Source organism: Lithobates pipiens, unplaced genomic scaffold, assembly GCF_037356315.1.
Source record: "Lithobates pipiens isolate NorthernLeopardFrog02 unplaced genomic scaffold, aLitPip1_a1.2 Scaffold_8, whole genome shotgun sequence".
In the NCBI taxonomy this organism is placed as follows: Eukaryota; Metazoa; Chordata; class Amphibia; order Anura; family Ranidae; genus Lithobates; species Lithobates pipiens.
Genome location: NW_027507903.1, coordinates 572,762,134 through 572,778,251, shown reverse-complemented (window position 1 = coordinate 572,778,251; position 16,118 = coordinate 572,762,134). Strand labels below are relative to the sequence as shown.

Genomic DNA, 16,118 nt, shown 5'->3' with positions numbered 1-16,118 from the left:
TTATCCATTGCGCCACTGGCCCTGCACCTGGCCCTGACTCTTTGCTAAGCCTTCACAAAGGGCATTCTAGCTGCAGAAGCCAATCGACACCATCTCAGCCATTCCAGAGATAAACGGCTAACTTTCTGCTGAATTTCTAATGGAAAGGAAAGTGCTCAGGCCTTCTCAGTTGCTGTCACATCACTGCTTATGGCTGCTCGATAGTTGTGAAAATGGCAAAGGCTAATAATGTTACAATCTCATTCTATGTGGCCCACAGGTGGTGTTGAAGGAAACCCCACCGCCTTATAGGACGGTTGTTTCACTTCCACATAGATGGCTGCCTACTTTCGTGCCTCTCGAAAAGCAGTGGTCCTCGCTGTCCAAAATGTACATCCCACTGGCCTTCAAAGAAAGTCTTTTCACTCTCTGCTGTTACCTTCAAAGGCCACTGTTGTAGAGTTCGCATGGCCCCAAGTTTGTGTTACAGTGGGTGTAGCATGACATGGCAGGATACACCTTGGCCTGTTGACCAATCCTTTAGTGATCTGACTACGGCCTGCCACATTGTAATCGACCGACGCTAGGATAGTATCAAGGTATCCTATATCACAGAGTTGGTGCTGGTTGCAAGAAGCGGTCTTAGAGAGAGAGAGAGAGACTTCCTGCTCCTTGTGTACCTTCAGGGGTCCGAACTGGCATGGGCGTGACTGTGGACATTACACTTCATCCAGCGCATAAAGATGCCGTGACCCGGATTCGAACCGGGGTTGCTGCGGCCACAACGCAGAGTACTAACCACTATACGATCACGGCATTGTCAACGAGCCAGGTAGGAGTCGAACCTACAATCTTCTGATCCGTAGTCAGACGCGTTATCCATTGCGCCACTGGCCCTGCACCTGGCCCTGACTCTTTGCTAAGCCTTCACAAAGGGCATTCTAGCTGCAGAAGCCAATCGACACCATCTCAGCCATTCCAGAGATAAACGGCTAACTTTCTGCTGAATTTCTAATGGAAAGGAAAGTGCTCAGGCCTTCTCAGTTGCTGTCACATCACTGCTTATGGCTGCTCGATAGTTGTGAAAATGGCAAAGGCTAATAATGTTACAATCTCATTCTATGTGGCCCACAGGTGGTGTTGAAGGAAACCCCACCGCCTTATAGGACGGTTGTTTCACTTCCACATAGATGGCTGCCTACTTTCGTGCCTCTCGAAAAGCAGTGGTCCTCGCTGTCCAAAATGTACATCCCACTGGCCTTCAAAGAAAGTCTTTTCACTCTCTGCTGTTACCTTCAAAGGCCACTGTTGTAGAGTTCGCATGGCCCCAAGTTTGTGTTACAGCGGGTGTAGCATGACATGGCAGGATACACCTTGGCCTGTTGACCAATCCTTTAGTGATCTGACTACGGCCTGCCACATTGTAATCGACCGACGCTAGGAAAGTATCAAGGTATCCTATATCACAGAGTTGGTGCTGGTTGCAAGAAGCGGTCTTAGAGAGAGAGAGAGAGAGAGACTTCCTGCTCCTTGTGTACCTTCAGGGGTCCGAACTGGCATGGGCGTGACTGTGGACATTACACTTCAGCCAGCGCATAAAGATGCCGTGACCCGGATTCGAACCGGGGTTGCTGCGGCCACAACGCAGAGTACTAACCACTATACGATCACGGCATTGTCAACGAGCCAGGTAGGAGTCGAACCTACAATCTTCTGATCCGTAGTCAGACGCGTTATCCATTGCGCCACTGGCCCTGCACCTGGCCCTGACTCTTTGCTAAGCCTTCACAAAGGGCATTCTAGCTGCAGAAGCCAATCGACACCATCTCAGCCATTCCAGAGATAAACGGCTAACTTTCTGCTGAATTTCTAATGGAAAGGAAAGTGCTCAGGCCTTCTCAGTTGCTGTCACATCACTGCTTATGGCTGCTCGATAGTTGTGAAAATGGCAAAGGCTAATAATGTTACAATCTCATTCTATGTGGCCCACAGGTGGTGTTGAAGGAAACCCCACCGCCTTATAGGACGGTTGTTTCACTTCCACATAGATGGCTGCCTACTTTCGTGCCTCTCGAAAAGCAGTGGTCCTCGCTGTCCAAAATGTACATCCCACTGGCCTTCAAAGAAAGTCTTTTCACTCTCTGCTGTTACCTTCAAAGGCCACTGTTGTAGAGTTCGCATGGCCCCAAGTTTGTGTTACAGCGGGTGTAGCATGACATGGCAGGATACACCTTGGCCTGTTGACCAATCCTTTAGTGATCTGACTACGGCCTGCCACATTGTAATCGACCGACGCTAGGATAGTATCAAGGTATCCTATATCACAGAGTTGGTGCTGGTTGCAAGAAGCGGTCTTAGAGAGAGAGAGAGAGAGAGAGAGAGACTTCCTGCTCCTTGTGTACCTTCAGGGGTCCGAACTGGCATGGGCGTGACTGTGGACATTACACTTCATCCAGCGCATAAAGATGCCGTGACCCGGATTCGAACCGGGGTTGCTGCGGCCACAACGCAGAGTACTAACCACTATACGATCACGGCATTGTCAACGAGCCAGGTAGGAGTCGAACCTACAATCTTCTGATCCGTAGTCAGACGCGTTATCCATTGCGCCACTGGCCCTGCACCTGGCCCTGACTCTTTGCTAAGCCTTCACAAAGGGCATTCTAGCTGCAGAAGCCAATCGACACCATCTCAGCCATTCCAGAGATAAACGGCTAACTTTCTGCTGAATTTCTAATGGAAAGGAAAGTGCTCAGGCCTTCTCAGTTGCTGTCACATCACTGCTTATGGCTGCTCGATAGTTGTGAAAATGGCAAAGGCTAATAATGTTACAATCTCATTCTATGTGGCCCACAGGTGGTGTTGAAGGAAACCCCACCGCCTTATAGGACGGTTGTTTCACTTCCACATAGATGGCTGCCTACTTTCGTGCCTCTCGAAAAGCAGTGGTCCTCGCTGTCCAAAATGTACATCCCACTGGCCTTCAAAGAAAGTCTTTTCACTCTCTGCTGTTACCTTCAAAGGCCACTGTTGTAGAGTTCGCATGGCCCCAAGTTTGTGTTACAGCGGGTGTAGCATGACATGGCAGGATACACCTTGGCCTGTTGACCAATCCTTTAGTGATCTGACTACGGCCTGCCACATTGTAATCGACCGACGCTAGGATAGTATCAAGGTATCCTATATCACAGAGTTGGTGCTGGTTGCAAGAAGCGGTCTTAGAGAGAGAGAGAGACTTCCTGCTCCTTGTGTACCTTCAGGGGTCCGAACTGGCATGGGCGTGACTGTGGACATTACACTTCATCCAGAGCATAAAGATGCCGTGACCCGGATTCGAACCGGGGTTGCTGAGGCCACAACGCAGAGTACTAACCACTATATGATCACGGCATTGTCAACGAGCCAGGTAGGAGTCGAACCTACAATCTTCTGATCCGTAGTCAGACGCGTTATCCATTGCGCCACTGGCCCTGCACCTGGCCCTGACTCTTTGCTAAGCCTTCACAAAGGGCATTCTAGCTGCAGAAGCCAATCGACACCATCTCAGCCATTCCAGAGATAAACGGCTAACTTTCTGCTGAATTTCTAATGGAAAGGAAAGTGCTCAGGCCTTCTCAGTTGCTGTCACATCACTGCTTATGGCTGCTCGATAGTTGTGAAAATGGCAAAGGCTAATAATGTTACAATCTCATTCTATGTGGCCCACAGGTGGTGTTGAAGGAAACCCCACCGCCTTATAGGACGGTTGTTTCACTTCCACATAGATGGCTGCCTACTTTCGTGCCTCTCGAAAAGCAGTGGTCCTCGCTGTCCAAAATGTACATCCCACTGGCCTTCAAAGAAAGTCTTTTCACTCTCTGCTGTTACCTTCAAAGGCCACTGTTGTAGAGTTCGCATGGCCCCAAGTTTGTGTTACAGCGGGTGTAGCATGACATGGCAGGATACACCTTGGCCTGTTGACCAATCCTTTAGTGATCTGACTACGGCCTGCCACATTGTAATCGACCGACGCTAGGATAGTATCAAGGTATCCTATATCACAGAGTTGGTGCTGGTTGCAAGAAGCGGTCTTAGAGAGAGAGAGAGAGAGACTTCCTGCTCCTTGTGTACCTTCAGGGGTCCGAACTGGCATGGGCGTGACTGTGGACATTACACTTCATCCAGCGCATAAAGATGCTGTGACCCGGATTCGAACCGGGGTTGCTGCGGCCACAACGCAGAGTACTAACCACTATACGATCACGGCATTGTCAACGAGCCAGGTAGGAGTCGAACCTACAATCTTCTGATCCATAGTCAGACGCGTTATCCATTGCGCCACTGGCCCTGCACCTGGCCCTGACTCTTTGCTAAGCCTTCACAAAGGGCATTCTAGCTGCAGAAGCCAATCGACACCATCTCAGCCATTCCAGAGATAAACGGCTAACTTTCTGCTGAATTTCTAATGGAAAGGAAAGTGCTCAGGCCTTCTCAGTTGCTGTCACATCACTGCTTATGGCTGCTCGATAGTTGTGAAAATGGCAAAGGCTAATAATGTTACAATCTCATTCTATGTGGCCCACAGGTGGTGTTGAAGGAAACCCCACCGCCTTATAGGACGGTTGTTTCACTTCCACATAGATGGCTGCCTACTTTCGTGCCTCTCGAAAAGCAGTGGTCCTCGCTGTCCAAAATGTACATCCCACTGGCCTTCAAAGAAAGTCTTTTCACTCTCTGCTGTTACCTTCAAAGGCCACTGTTGTAGAGTTCGCATGGCCCCAAGTTTGTGTTACAGCGGGTGTAGCATGACATGGCAGGATACACCTTGGCCTGTTGACCAATCCTTTAGTGATCTGACTACGGCCTGCCACATTGTAATCGACCGACGCTAGGATAGTATCAAGGTATCCTATATCACAGAGTTGGTGCTGGTTGCAAGAAGCGGTCTTAGAGAGAGAGAGAGAGAGAGAGACTTCCTGCTCCTTGTGTACCTTCAGGGGTCCGAACTGGCATGGGCGTGACTGTGGACATTACACTTCATCCAGCGCATAAAGATGCCGTGACCCGGATTCGAACCGGGGTTGCTGCGGCCACAACGCAGAGTACTAACCACTATACGATCACGGCATTGTCAACGAGCCAGGTAGGAGTCGAACCTACAATCTTCTGATCCGTAGTCAGACGCGTTATCCATTGCGCCACTGGCCCTGCACCTGGCCCTGACTCTTTGCTAAGCCTTCACAAAGGGCATTCTAGCTGCAGAAGCCAATCGACACCATCTCAGCCATTCCAGAGATAAACGGCTAACTTTCTGCTGAATTTCTAATGGAAAGGAAAGTGCTCAGGCCTTCTCAGTTGCTGTCACATCACTGCTTATGGCTGCTCGATAGTTGTGAAAATGGCAAAGGCTAATAATGTTACAATCTCATTCTATGTGGCCCACAGGTGGTGTTGAAGGAAACCCCACCGCCTTATAGGACGGTTGTTTCACTTCCACATAGATGGCTGCCTACTTTCGTGCCTCTCGAAAAGCAGTGGTCCTCGCTGTCCAAAATGTACATCCCACTGGCCTTCAAAGAAAGTCTTTTCACTCTCTGCTGTTACCTTCAAAGGCCACTGTTGTAGAGTTCGCATGGCCCCAAGTTTGTGTTACAGCGGGTGTAGCATGACATGGCAGGATACACCTTGGCCTGTTGACCAATCCTTTAGTGATCTGACTACGGCCTGCCACATTGTAATCGACCGACGCTAGGATAGTATCAAGGTATCCTATATCACAGAGTTGGTGCTGGTTGCAAGAAGCGGTCTTAGAGAGAGAGAGAGAGAGAGACTTCCTGCTCCTTGTGTACCTTCAGGGGTCCGAACTGGCATGGGCGTGACTGTGGACATTACACTTCATCCAGCGCATAAAGATGCCGTGACCCGGATTCGAACCGGGGTTGCTGCGGCCACAACGCAGAGTACTAACCACTATACGATCACGGCATTGTCAACGAGCCAGGTAGGAGTCGAACCTACAATCTTCTGATCTGTAGTCAGACGCGTTATCCATTGCGCCACTGGCCCTGCACCTGGCCCTGACTCTTTGCTAAGCCTTCACAAAGGGCATTCTAGCTGCAGAAGCCAATCGACACCATCTCAGCCATTCCAGAGATAAACGGCTAACTTTCTGCTGAATTTCTAATGGAAAGGAAAGTGCTCAGGCCTTCTCAGTTGCTGTCACATCACTGCTTATGGCTGCTCGATAGTTGTGAAAATGGCAAAGGCTAATAATGTTACAATCTCATTCTATGTGGCCCACAGGTGGTGTTGAAGGAAACCCCACCGCCTTATAGGACGGTTGTTTCACTTCCACATAGATGGCTGCCTACTTTCGTGCCTCTCGAAAAGCAGTGGTCCTCGCTGTCCAAAATGTACATCCCACTGGCCTTCAAAGAAAGTCTTTTCACTCTCTGCTGTTACCTTCAAAGGCCACTGTTGTAGAGTTCGCATGGCCCCAAGTTTGTGTTACAGCGGGTGTAGCATGACATGGCAGGATACACCTTGGCCTGTTGACCAATCCTTTAGTGATCTGACTACGGCCTGCCACATTGTAATCGACCGACGCTAGGATAGTATCAAGGTATCCTATATCACAGAGTTGGTGCTGGTTGCAAGAAGCGGTCTTAGAGAGAGAGAGAGAGAGACTTCCTGCTCCTTGTGTACCTTCAGGGGTCCGAACTGGCATGGGCGTGACTGTGGACATTACACTTCATCCAGCGCATAAAGATGCCGTGACCCGGATTCGAACCGGGGTTGCTGCGGCCACAACGCAGAGTACTAACCACTATACGATCACGGCATTGTCAACGAGCCAGGTAGGAGTCGAACCTACAATCTTCTGATCCGTAGTCAGACGCGTTATCCATTGCGCCACTGGCCCTGCACCTGGCCCTGACTCTTTGCTAAGCCTTCACAAAGGGCATTCTAGCTGCAGAAGCCAATCGACACCATCTCAGCCATTCCAGAGATAAACGGCTAACTTTCTGCTGAATTTCTAATGGAAAGGAAAGTGCTCAGGCCTTCTCAGTTGCTGTCACATCACTGCTTATGGCTGCTCGATAGTTGTGAAAATGGCAAAGGCTAATAATGTTACAATCTCATTCTATGTGGCCCACAGGTGGTGTTGAAGGAAACCCCACCGCCTTATAGGACGGTTGTTTCACTTCCACATAGATGGCTGCCTACTTTCGTGCCTCTCGAAAAGCAGTGGTCCTCGCTGTCCAAAATGTACATCCCACTGGCCTTCAAAGAAAGTCTTTTCACTCTCTGCTGTTACCTTCAAAGGCCACTGTTGTAGAGTTCGCATGGCCCCAAGTTTGTGTTACAGCGGGTGTAGCATGACATGGCAGGATACACCTTGGCCTGTTGACCAATCCTTTAGTGATCTGACTACGGCCTGCCACATTGTAATTGACCGACGCTAGGATAGTATCAAGGTATCCTATATCACAGAGTTGGTGCTGGTTGCAAGAAGCGGTCTTAGAGAGAGAGAGAGAGAGAGAGACTTCCTGCTCCTTGTGTACCTTCAGGGGTCCGAACTGGCATGGGCGTGACTGTGGACATTACACTTCATCCAGCGCATAAAGATGCCGTGACCCGGATTCGAACCGGGGTTGCTGCAGCCACAACGCAGAGTACTAACCACTATACGATCACGGCATTGTCAACGAGCCAGGTAGGAGTCGAACCTACAATCTTCTGATCCGTAGTCAGACGCGTTATCCATTGCGCCACTGGCCCTGCACCTGGCCCTGACTCTTTGCTAAGCCTTCACAAAGGGCATTCTAGCTGCAGAAGCCAATCGACACCATCTCAGCCATTCCAGAGATAAACGGCTAACTTTCTGCTGAATTTCTAATGGAAAGGAAAGTGCTCAGGCCTTCTCAGTTGCTGTCACATCACTGCTTATGGCTGCTCGATAGTTGTGAAAATGGCAAAGGCTAATAATGTTACAATCTCATTCTATGTGGCCCACAGGTGGTGTTGAAGGAAACCCCACCGCCTTATAGGACGGTTGTTTCACTTCCACATAGATGGCTGCCTACTTTCGTGCCTCTCGAAAAGCAGTGGTCCTCGCTGTCCAAAATGTACATCCCACTGGCCTTCAAAGAAAGTCTTTTCACTCTCTGCTGTTACCTTCAAAGGCCACTGTTGTAGAGTTCGCATGGCCCCAAGTTTGTGTTACAGCGGGTGTAGCATGACATGGCAGGATACACCTTGGCCTGTTGACCAATCCTTTAGTGATCTGACTACGGCCTGCCACATTGTAATCGACCGACGCTAGGATAGTATCAAGGTATCCTATATCACAGAGTTGGTGCTGGTTGCAAGAAGCGGTCTTAGAGAGAGAGAGAGAGAGAGACTTCCTGCTCCTTGTGTACCTTCAGGGGTCCGAACTGGCATGGGCGTGACTGTGGACATTACACTTCATCCAGCGCATAAAGATGCCGTGACCCGGATTCGAACCGGGGTTGCTGCGGCCACAACGCAGAGTACTAACCACTATACGATCACGGCATTGTCAACGAGCCAGGTAGGAGTCGAACCTACAATCTTCTGATCCGTAGTCAGACGCGTTATCCATTGCGCCACTGGCCCTGCACCTGGCCCTGACTCTTTGCTAAGCCTTCACAAAGGGCATTCTAGCTGCAGAAGCCAATCGACACCATCTCAGCCATTCCAGAGATAAACGGCTAACTTTCTGCTGAATTTCTAATGGAAAGGAAAGTGCTCAGGCCTTCTCAGTTGCTGTCACATCACTGCTTATGGCTGCTCGATAGTTGTGAAAATGGCAAAGGCTAATAATGTTACAATCTCATTCTATGTGGCCCACAGGTGGTGTTGAAGGAAACCCCACCGCCTTATAGGACGGTTGTTTCACTTCCACATAGATGGCTGCCTACTTTCGTGCCTCTCGAAAAGCAGTGGTCCTCGCTGTCCAAAATGTACATCCCACTGGCCTTCAAAGAAAGTCTTTTCACTCTCTGCTGTTACCTTCAAAGGCCACTGTTGTAGAGTTCGCATGGCCCCAAGTTTGTGTTACAGCGGGTGTAGCATGACATGGCAGGATACACCTTGGCCTGTTGACCAATCCTTTAGTGATCTGACTACGGCCTGCCACATTGTAATCGACCGACGCTAGGATAGTATCAAGGTATCCTATATCACAGAGTTGGTGCTGGTTGCAAGAAGCGGTCTTAGAGAGAGAGAGAGAGACTTCCTGCTCCTTGTGTACCTTCAGGGGTCCGAACTGGCATGGGCGTGACTGTGGACATTACACTTCATCCAGCGCATAAAGATGCCGTGACCCGGATTCGAACCGGGGTTGCTGCGGCCACAACGCAGAGTACTAACCACTATACGATCACGGCATTGTCAACGAGCCAGGTAGGAGTCGAACCTACAATCTTCTGATCCGTAGTCAGACGCGTTATCCATTGCGCCACTGGCCCTGCACCTGGCCCTGACTCTTTGCTAAGCCTTCACAAAGGGCATTCTAGCTGCAGAAGCCAATCGACACCATCTCAGCCATTCCAGAGATAAACGGCTAACTTTCTGCTGAATTTCTAATGGAAAGGAAAGTGCTCAGGCCTTCTCAGTTGCTGTCACATCACTGCTTATGGCTGCTCGATAGTTGTGAAAATGGCAAAGGCTAATAATGTTACAATCTCATTCTATGTGGCCCACAGGTGGTGTTGAAGGAAACCCCACCGCCTTATAGGACGGTTCTTTCACTTCCACATAGATGGCTGCCTACTTTCGTGCCTCTCGAAAAGCAGTGGTCCTCGCTGTCCAAAATGTACATCCCACTGGCCTTCAAAGAAAGTCTTTTCACTCTCTGCTGTTACCTTCAAAGGCCACTGTTGTAGAGTTCGCATGGCCCCAAGTTTGTGTTACAGCGGGTGTAGCATGACATGGCAGGATACACCTTGGCCTGTTGACCAATCCTTTAGTGATCTGACTACGGCCTGCCACATTGTAATCGACCGACGCTAGGATAGTATCAAGGTATCCTATATCACAGAGTTGGTGCTGGTTGCAAGAAGCGGTCTTAGAGAGAGAGAGAGAGAGAGAGAGAGACTTCCTGCTCCTTGTGTACCTTCAGGGGTCCGAACTGGCATGGGCGTGACTGTGGACATTACACTTCATCCAGCGCATAAAGATGCCGTGACCCGGATTCGAACCTGGGTTGCTGCGGCCACAACGCAGAGTACTAACCACTATACGATCACGGCATTGTCAACGAGCCAGGTAGGAGTCGAACCTACAATCTTCTGATCCGTAGTCAGACGCGTTATCCATTGCACCACTGGCCCTGCACCTGGCCTTGACTCTTTGCTAAGCCTTCACAAAGGGCATTCTAGCTGCAGAAGCCAATCGACACCATCTCAGCCATTCCAAAGATAAACGGCTAACTTTCTGCTGAATTTCTAATGGAAAGGAAAGTGCTCAGGCCTTCTCAGTTGCTGTCACATCACTGCTTATGGCTGCTCGATAGTTGTGAAAATGGCAAAGGCTAATAATGTTACAATCTCATTCTATGTGGCCCACAGGTGGTGTTGAAGGAAACCCCACCGCCTTATAGGACGGTTGTTTCACTTCCACATAGATGGCTGCCTACTTTCGTGCCTCTCGAAAAGCAGTGGTCCTCGCTGTCCAAAATGTACATCCCACTGGCCTTCAAAGAAAGTCTTTTCACTCTCTGCTGTTACCTTCAAAGGCCACTGTTGTAGAGTTCGCATGGCCCCAAGTTTGTGTTACAGCGGGTGTAGCATGACATGGCAGGATACACCTTGGCCTGTTGACCAATCCTTTAGTGATCTGACTACGGCCTGCCACATTGTAATCGACCGACGCTAGGATAGTATCAAGGTATCCTATATCACAGAGTTGGTGCTGGTTGCAAGAAGCGGTCTTAGAGAGAGAGAGAGAGAGAGAGAGAGAGAGAGAGAGAGAGACTTCCTGCTCCTTGTGTACCTTCAGGGGTCCGAACTGGCATGGGCGTGACTGTGGACATTACACTTCATCCAGCGCATAAAGATGCCGTGACCCGGATTCGAACCGGGGTTGCTGCGGCCACAACGCAGAGTACTAACCACTATACGATCACGGCATTGTCAACGAGCCAGGTAGGAGTCGAACCTACAATCTTCTGATCCGTAGTCAGACGCGTTATCCATTGCGCCACTGGCCCTGCACCTGGCCCTGACTCTTTGCTAAGCCTTCACAAAGGGCATTCTAGCTGCAGAAGCCAATCGACACCATCTCAGCCATTCCAGAGATAAACGGCTAACTTTCTGCTGAATTTCTAATGGAAAGGAAAGTGCTCAGGCCTTCTCAGTTGCTGTCACATCACTGCTTATGGCTGCTCGATAGTTGTGAAAATGGCAAAGGCTAATAATGTTACAATCTCATTCTATGTGGCCCACAGGTGGTGTTGAAGGAAACCCCACCGCCTTATAGGACGGTTGTTTCACTTCCACATAGATGGCTGCCTACTTTCGTGCCTCTCGAAAAGCAGTGGTCCTCGCTGTCCAAAATGTACATCCCACTGGCCTTCAAAGAAAGTCTTTTCACTCTCTGCTGTTACCTTCAAAGGCCACTGTTGTAGAGTTCGCATGGCCCCAAGTTTGTGTTACAGCGGGTGTAGCATGACATGGCAGGATACACCTTGGCCTGTTGACCAATCCTTTAGTGATCTGACTACGGCCTGCCACATTGTAATCGACCGACGCTAGGATAGTATCAAGGTATCCTATATCACAGAGTTGGTGCTGGTTGCAAGAAGCGGTCTTAGAGAGAGAGACTTCCTGCTCCTTGTGTACCTTCAGGGGTCCGAACTGGCATGGGCGTGACTGTGGACATTACACTTCATCCAGCGCATAAAGATGCCGTGACCCGGATTCGAACCGGGGTTGCTGCGGCCACAACGCAGAGTACTAACCACTATACGATCACGGCATTGTCAACGAGCCAGGTAGGAGTCGAACCTACAATCTTCTGATCCGTAGTCAGACGCGTTATCCATTGCGCCACTGGCCCTGCACCTGGCCCTGACTCTTTGCTAAGCCTTCACAAAGGGCATTCTAGCTGCAGAAGCCAATCGACACCATCTCAGCCATTCCAGAGATAAACGGCTAACTTTCTGCTGAATTTCTAATGGAAAGGAAAGTGCTCAGGCCTTCTCAGTTGCTGTCACATCACTGCTTATGGCTGCTCGATAGTTGTGAAAATGGCAAAGGCTAATAATGTTACAATCTCATTCTATGTGGCCCACAGGTGGTGTTGAAGGAAACCCCACCGCCTTATAGGACGGTTGTTTCACTTCCACATAGATGGCTGCCTACTTTCGTGCCTCTCGAAAAGCAGTGGTCCTCGCTGTCCAAAATGTACATCCCACTGGCCTTCAAAGAAAGTCTTTTCACTCTCTGCTGTTACCTTCAAAGGCCACTGTTGTAGAGTTCGCATGGCCCCAAGTTTGTGTTACAGCGGGTGTAGCATGACATGGCAGGATACACCTTGGCCTGTTGACCAATCCTTTAGTGATCTGACTACGGCCTGCCACATTGTAATCGACCGACGCTAGGATAGTATCAAGGTATCCTATATCACAGAGTTGGTGCTGGTTGCAAGAAGCGGTCTTAGAGAGAGAGACTTCCTGCTCCTTGTGTACCTTCAGGGGTCCGAACTGGCATGGGCGTGACTGTGGACATTACACTTCATCCAGCGCATAAAGATGCCGTGACCCGGATTCGAACCGGGGTTGCTGCGGCCACAACGCAGAGTACTAACCACTATACGATCACGGCATTGTCAACGAGCCAGGTAGGAGTCGAACCTACAATCTTCTGATCCGTAGTCAGACGCGTTATCCATTGCGCCACTGGCCCTGCACCTGGCCCTGACTCTTTGCTAAGCCTTCACAAAGGGCATTCTAGCTGCAGAAGCCAATCGACACCATCTCAGCCATTCCAGAGATAAACGGCTAACTTTCTGCTGAATTTCTAATGGAAAGGAAAGTGCTCAGGCCTTCTCAGTTGCTGTCACATCACTGCTTATGGCTGCTCGATAGTTGTGAAAATGGCAAAGGCTAATAATGTTACAATCTCATTCTATGTGGCCCACAGGTGGTGTTGAAGGAAACCCCACCGCCTTATAGGACGGTTGTTTCACTTCCACATAGATGGCTGCCTACTTTCGTGCCTCTCGAAAAGAAGTGGTCCTCGCTGTCCAAAATGTACATCCCACTGGCCTTCAAAGAAAGTCTTTTCACTCTCTGCTGTTACCTTCAAAGGCCACTGTTGTAGAGTTCGCATGGCCCCAAGTTTGTGTTACAGCGGGTGTAGCATGACATGGCAGGATACACCTTGGCCTGTTGACCAATCCTTTAGTGATCCGACTACGGCCTGCCACATTGTAATCGACCGACGCTAGGATAGTATCAAGGTATCCTATATCACAGAGTTGGTGCTGGTTGCAAGAAGCGGTCTTAGAGAGAGAGAGAGAGAGAGAGAGACTTCCTGCTCCTTGTGTACCTTCAGGGGTCCGAACTGGCATGGGCGTGACTGTGGACATTACACTTCATCCAGCGCATAAAGATGCCGTGACCCGGATTCGAACCGGGGTTGCTGCAGCCACAACGCAGAGTACTAACCACTATACGATCACGGCATTGTCAACGGGCCAGGTAGGAGTCGAACCTACAATCTTCTGATCCGTAGTCAGACGCGTTATCCATTGCGCCACTGGCCCTGCACCTGGCCCTGACTCTTTGCTAAGCCTTCACAAAGGGCATTCTAGCTGCAGAAGCCAATCGACACCATCTCAGCCATTCCAGAGATAAACGGCTAACTTTCTGCTGAATTTCTAATGGAAAGGAAAGTGCTCAGGCCTTCTCAGTTGCTGTCACATCACTGCTTATGGCTGCTCGATAGTTGTGAAAATGGCAAAGGCTAATAATGTTACAATCTCATTCTATGTGGCCCACAGGTGGTGTTGAAGGAAACCCCACCGCCTTATAGGACGGTTGTTTCACTTCCACATAGATGGCTGCCTACTTTCGTGCCTCTCGAAAAGCAGTGGTCCTCGCTGTCCAAAATGTACATCCCACTGGCCTTCAAAGAAAGTCTTTTCACTCTCTGCTGTTACCTTCAAAGGCCACTGTTGTAGAGTTCGCATGGCCCCAAGTTTGTGTTACAGCGGGTGTAGCATGACATGGCAGGATACACCTTGGCCTGTTGACCAATCCTTTAGTGATCCGACTACGGCCTGCCACATTGTAATCGACCGACGCTAGGATAGTATCAAGGTATCCTATATCACAGAGTTGGTGCTGGTTGCAAGAAGCGGTCTTAGAGAGAGAGAGAGAGAGAGAGAGAGACTTCCTGCTCCTTGTGTACCTTCAGGGGTCCGAACTGGCATGGGCGTGACTGTGGACATTACACTTCATCCAGCGCATAAAGATGCCGTGACCCGGATTCGAACCGGGGTTGCTGCGGCCACAACGCAGAGTACTAACCACTATACGATCACGGCATTAGTCAACGAGCCAGGTAGGAGTCGAACCTACAATCTTCTGATCCGTAGTCAGACGCGTTATCCATTGCGCCACTGGCCCTGCACCTGGCCCTGACTCTTTGCTAAGCCTTCACAAAGGGCATTCTAGCTGCAGAAGCCAATCGACACCATCTCAGCCATTCCAGAGATAAACGGCTAACTTTCTGCTGAATTTCTAATGGAAAGGAAAGTGCTCAGGCCTTCTCAGTTGCTGTCACATCACTGCTTATGGCTGCTCGATAGTTGTGAAAATGGCAAAGGCTAATAATGTTACAATCTCATTCTATGTGGCCCACAGGTGGTGTTGAAGGAAACCCCACCGCCTTATAGGACGGTTGTTTCACTTCCACATAGATGGCTGCCTACTTTCGTGCCTCTCGAAAAGCAGTGGTCCTCGCTGTCCAAAATGTACATCCCACTGGCCTTCAAAGAAAGTCTTTTCACTCTCTGCTGTTACCTTCAAAGGCCACTGTTGTAGAGTTCGCATGGCCCCAAGTTTGTGTTACAGCGGGTGTAGCATGACATGGCAGGATACACCTTGGCCTGTTGACCAATCCTTTAGTGATCTGACTACGGCCTGCCACATTGTAATCGACCGACGCTAGGATAGTATCAAGGTATCCTATATCACAGAGTTGGTGCTGGTTGCAAGAAGCGGTCTTAGAGAGAGAGAGACTTCCTGCTCCTTGTGTACCTTCAGGGGTCCGAACTGGCATGGGCGTGACTGTGGACATTACACTTCATCCAGCGCATAAAGATGCCGTGACCCGGATTCGAACCGGGGTTGCTGCGGCCACAACGCAGAGTACTAACCACTATACGATCACGGCATTGTCAACGAGCCAGGTAGGAGTCGAACCTACAATCTTCTGATCCGTAGTCAGACGCGTTATCCATTGCGCCACTGACCCTGCACCTGGCCCTGACTCTTTGCTAAGCCTTCACAAAGGGCATTCTAGCTGCAGAAGCCAATCGACACCATCTCAGCCATTCCAGAGATAAACGGCTAACTTTCTGCTGAATTTCTAATGGAAAGGAAAGTGCTCAGGCCTTCTCAGTTGCTGTCACATCACTGCTTATGGCTGCTCGATAGTTGTGAAAATGGCAAAGGCTAATAATGTTACAATCTCATTCTATGTGGCCCACAGGTGGTGTTGAAGGAAACCCCACCGCCTTATAGGACGGTTGTTTCACTTCCACATAGATGGCTGCCTACTTTCGTGCCTCTCGAAAAGCAGTGGTCCTCGCTGTCCAAAATGTACATCCCACTGGCCTTCAAAGAAAGTCTTTTCACTCTCTGCTGTTACCTTCAAAGGCCACTGTTGTAGAGTTCGCATGGCCCCAAGTTTGTGTTACAGCGGGTGTAGCATGACATGGCAGGATACACCTTGGCCTGTTGACCAATCCTTTAGTGATCTGACTACGGCCTGCCACATTGTAATCGACCGACGCTAGGATAGTATCAAGGTATCCTATATCACAGAGTTGGTGCTGGTTGCAAGAAGCGGTCTTAGAGAGAGAGAGAGACTTCCTGCTCCTTGTGTACCTTCAGGGGTCCGAAC

The 16,118-nt window shown here is 49.8% G+C and overlaps 29 non-coding genes across 29 annotated transcripts; all 29 read right to left on the bottom strand.

Annotated features, from left to right (window-relative positions):
• Positions 1–723: 723 nt before the first annotated feature.
• On the bottom strand, positions 724–795 carry TRNAH-GUG (transfer RNA histidin (anticodon GUG)). Its single transcript has one exon. It is a non-coding gene; the product is annotated as a tRNA-His (tRNA).
• Positions 796–803: 8 nt separating this feature from the next.
• Positions 804–876, bottom strand: TRNAR-ACG (transfer RNA arginine (anticodon ACG)). The gene has a single exon. It is a non-coding gene; the product is annotated as a tRNA-Arg (tRNA).
• A 705-nt stretch (positions 877–1,581) lies between these two features.
• On the bottom strand, positions 1,582–1,653 carry TRNAH-GUG (transfer RNA histidin (anticodon GUG)). Its single transcript has one exon. It is a non-coding gene; the product is annotated as a tRNA-His (tRNA).
• An 8-nt stretch (positions 1,654–1,661) lies between these two features.
• TRNAR-ACG (transfer RNA arginine (anticodon ACG)) lies at positions 1,662–1,734 on the bottom strand. Its single transcript has one exon. It is a non-coding gene; the product is annotated as a tRNA-Arg (tRNA).
• A 711-nt stretch (positions 1,735–2,445) lies between these two features.
• On the bottom strand, positions 2,446–2,517 carry TRNAH-GUG (transfer RNA histidin (anticodon GUG)). Its single transcript has one exon. It is a non-coding gene; the product is annotated as a tRNA-His (tRNA).
• An 8-nt stretch (positions 2,518–2,525) lies between these two features.
• Positions 2,526–2,598, bottom strand: TRNAR-ACG (transfer RNA arginine (anticodon ACG)). The gene has a single exon. It is a non-coding gene; the product is annotated as a tRNA-Arg (tRNA).
• A 779-nt stretch (positions 2,599–3,377) lies between these two features.
• On the bottom strand, positions 3,378–3,450 carry TRNAR-ACG (transfer RNA arginine (anticodon ACG)). The gene has a single exon. It is a non-coding gene; the product is annotated as a tRNA-Arg (tRNA).
• A 783-nt stretch (positions 3,451–4,233) lies between these two features.
• Positions 4,234–4,306, bottom strand: TRNAH-AUG (transfer RNA histidin (anticodon AUG)). The gene has a single exon. It is a non-coding gene; the product is annotated as a tRNA-His (tRNA).
• A 707-nt stretch (positions 4,307–5,013) lies between these two features.
• TRNAH-GUG (transfer RNA histidin (anticodon GUG)) lies at positions 5,014–5,085 on the bottom strand. The gene has a single exon. It is a non-coding gene; the product is annotated as a tRNA-His (tRNA).
• An 8-nt stretch (positions 5,086–5,093) lies between these two features.
• On the bottom strand, positions 5,094–5,166 carry TRNAR-ACG (transfer RNA arginine (anticodon ACG)). The gene has a single exon. It is a non-coding gene; the product is annotated as a tRNA-Arg (tRNA).
• A 705-nt stretch (positions 5,167–5,871) lies between these two features.
• On the bottom strand, positions 5,872–5,943 carry TRNAH-GUG (transfer RNA histidin (anticodon GUG)). Its single transcript has one exon. It is a non-coding gene; the product is annotated as a tRNA-His (tRNA).
• An 8-nt stretch (positions 5,944–5,951) lies between these two features.
• TRNAC-ACA (transfer RNA cysteine (anticodon ACA)) lies at positions 5,952–6,024 on the bottom strand. Its single transcript has one exon. It is a non-coding gene; the product is annotated as a tRNA-Cys (tRNA).
• Positions 6,025–6,727: 703 nt separating this feature from the next.
• On the bottom strand, positions 6,728–6,799 carry TRNAH-GUG (transfer RNA histidin (anticodon GUG)). The gene has a single exon. It is a non-coding gene; the product is annotated as a tRNA-His (tRNA).
• Positions 6,800–6,807: 8 nt separating this feature from the next.
• TRNAR-ACG (transfer RNA arginine (anticodon ACG)) lies at positions 6,808–6,880 on the bottom strand. The gene has a single exon. It is a non-coding gene; the product is annotated as a tRNA-Arg (tRNA).
• Positions 6,881–7,667: 787 nt separating this feature from the next.
• TRNAR-ACG (transfer RNA arginine (anticodon ACG)) lies at positions 7,668–7,740 on the bottom strand. The gene has a single exon. It is a non-coding gene; the product is annotated as a tRNA-Arg (tRNA).
• A 705-nt stretch (positions 7,741–8,445) lies between these two features.
• TRNAH-GUG (transfer RNA histidin (anticodon GUG)) lies at positions 8,446–8,517 on the bottom strand. Its single transcript has one exon. It is a non-coding gene; the product is annotated as a tRNA-His (tRNA).
• An 8-nt stretch (positions 8,518–8,525) lies between these two features.
• TRNAR-ACG (transfer RNA arginine (anticodon ACG)) lies at positions 8,526–8,598 on the bottom strand. Its single transcript has one exon. It is a non-coding gene; the product is annotated as a tRNA-Arg (tRNA).
• Positions 8,599–9,299: 701 nt separating this feature from the next.
• On the bottom strand, positions 9,300–9,371 carry TRNAH-GUG (transfer RNA histidin (anticodon GUG)). Its single transcript has one exon. It is a non-coding gene; the product is annotated as a tRNA-His (tRNA).
• Positions 9,372–9,379: 8 nt separating this feature from the next.
• On the bottom strand, positions 9,380–9,452 carry TRNAR-ACG (transfer RNA arginine (anticodon ACG)). The gene has a single exon. It is a non-coding gene; the product is annotated as a tRNA-Arg (tRNA).
• A 1,589-nt stretch (positions 9,453–11,041) lies between these two features.
• TRNAH-GUG (transfer RNA histidin (anticodon GUG)) lies at positions 11,042–11,113 on the bottom strand. The gene has a single exon. It is a non-coding gene; the product is annotated as a tRNA-His (tRNA).
• An 8-nt stretch (positions 11,114–11,121) lies between these two features.
• TRNAR-ACG (transfer RNA arginine (anticodon ACG)) lies at positions 11,122–11,194 on the bottom strand. The gene has a single exon. It is a non-coding gene; the product is annotated as a tRNA-Arg (tRNA).
• A 695-nt stretch (positions 11,195–11,889) lies between these two features.
• Positions 11,890–11,961, bottom strand: TRNAH-GUG (transfer RNA histidin (anticodon GUG)). Its single transcript has one exon. It is a non-coding gene; the product is annotated as a tRNA-His (tRNA).
• An 8-nt stretch (positions 11,962–11,969) lies between these two features.
• TRNAR-ACG (transfer RNA arginine (anticodon ACG)) lies at positions 11,970–12,042 on the bottom strand. The gene has a single exon. It is a non-coding gene; the product is annotated as a tRNA-Arg (tRNA).
• Positions 12,043–12,737: 695 nt separating this feature from the next.
• On the bottom strand, positions 12,738–12,809 carry TRNAH-GUG (transfer RNA histidin (anticodon GUG)). The gene has a single exon. It is a non-coding gene; the product is annotated as a tRNA-His (tRNA).
• Positions 12,810–12,817: 8 nt separating this feature from the next.
• TRNAR-ACG (transfer RNA arginine (anticodon ACG)) lies at positions 12,818–12,890 on the bottom strand. Its single transcript has one exon. It is a non-coding gene; the product is annotated as a tRNA-Arg (tRNA).
• A 789-nt stretch (positions 12,891–13,679) lies between these two features.
• On the bottom strand, positions 13,680–13,752 carry TRNAR-ACG (transfer RNA arginine (anticodon ACG)). Its single transcript has one exon. It is a non-coding gene; the product is annotated as a tRNA-Arg (tRNA).
• A 711-nt stretch (positions 13,753–14,463) lies between these two features.
• On the bottom strand, positions 14,464–14,535 carry TRNAH-GUG (transfer RNA histidin (anticodon GUG)). Its single transcript has one exon. It is a non-coding gene; the product is annotated as a tRNA-His (tRNA).
• Positions 14,536–14,544: 9 nt separating this feature from the next.
• On the bottom strand, positions 14,545–14,617 carry TRNAR-ACG (transfer RNA arginine (anticodon ACG)). Its single transcript has one exon. It is a non-coding gene; the product is annotated as a tRNA-Arg (tRNA).
• A 697-nt stretch (positions 14,618–15,314) lies between these two features.
• On the bottom strand, positions 15,315–15,386 carry TRNAH-GUG (transfer RNA histidin (anticodon GUG)). The gene has a single exon. It is a non-coding gene; the product is annotated as a tRNA-His (tRNA).
• Positions 15,387–16,118: the final 732 nt, after the last annotated feature.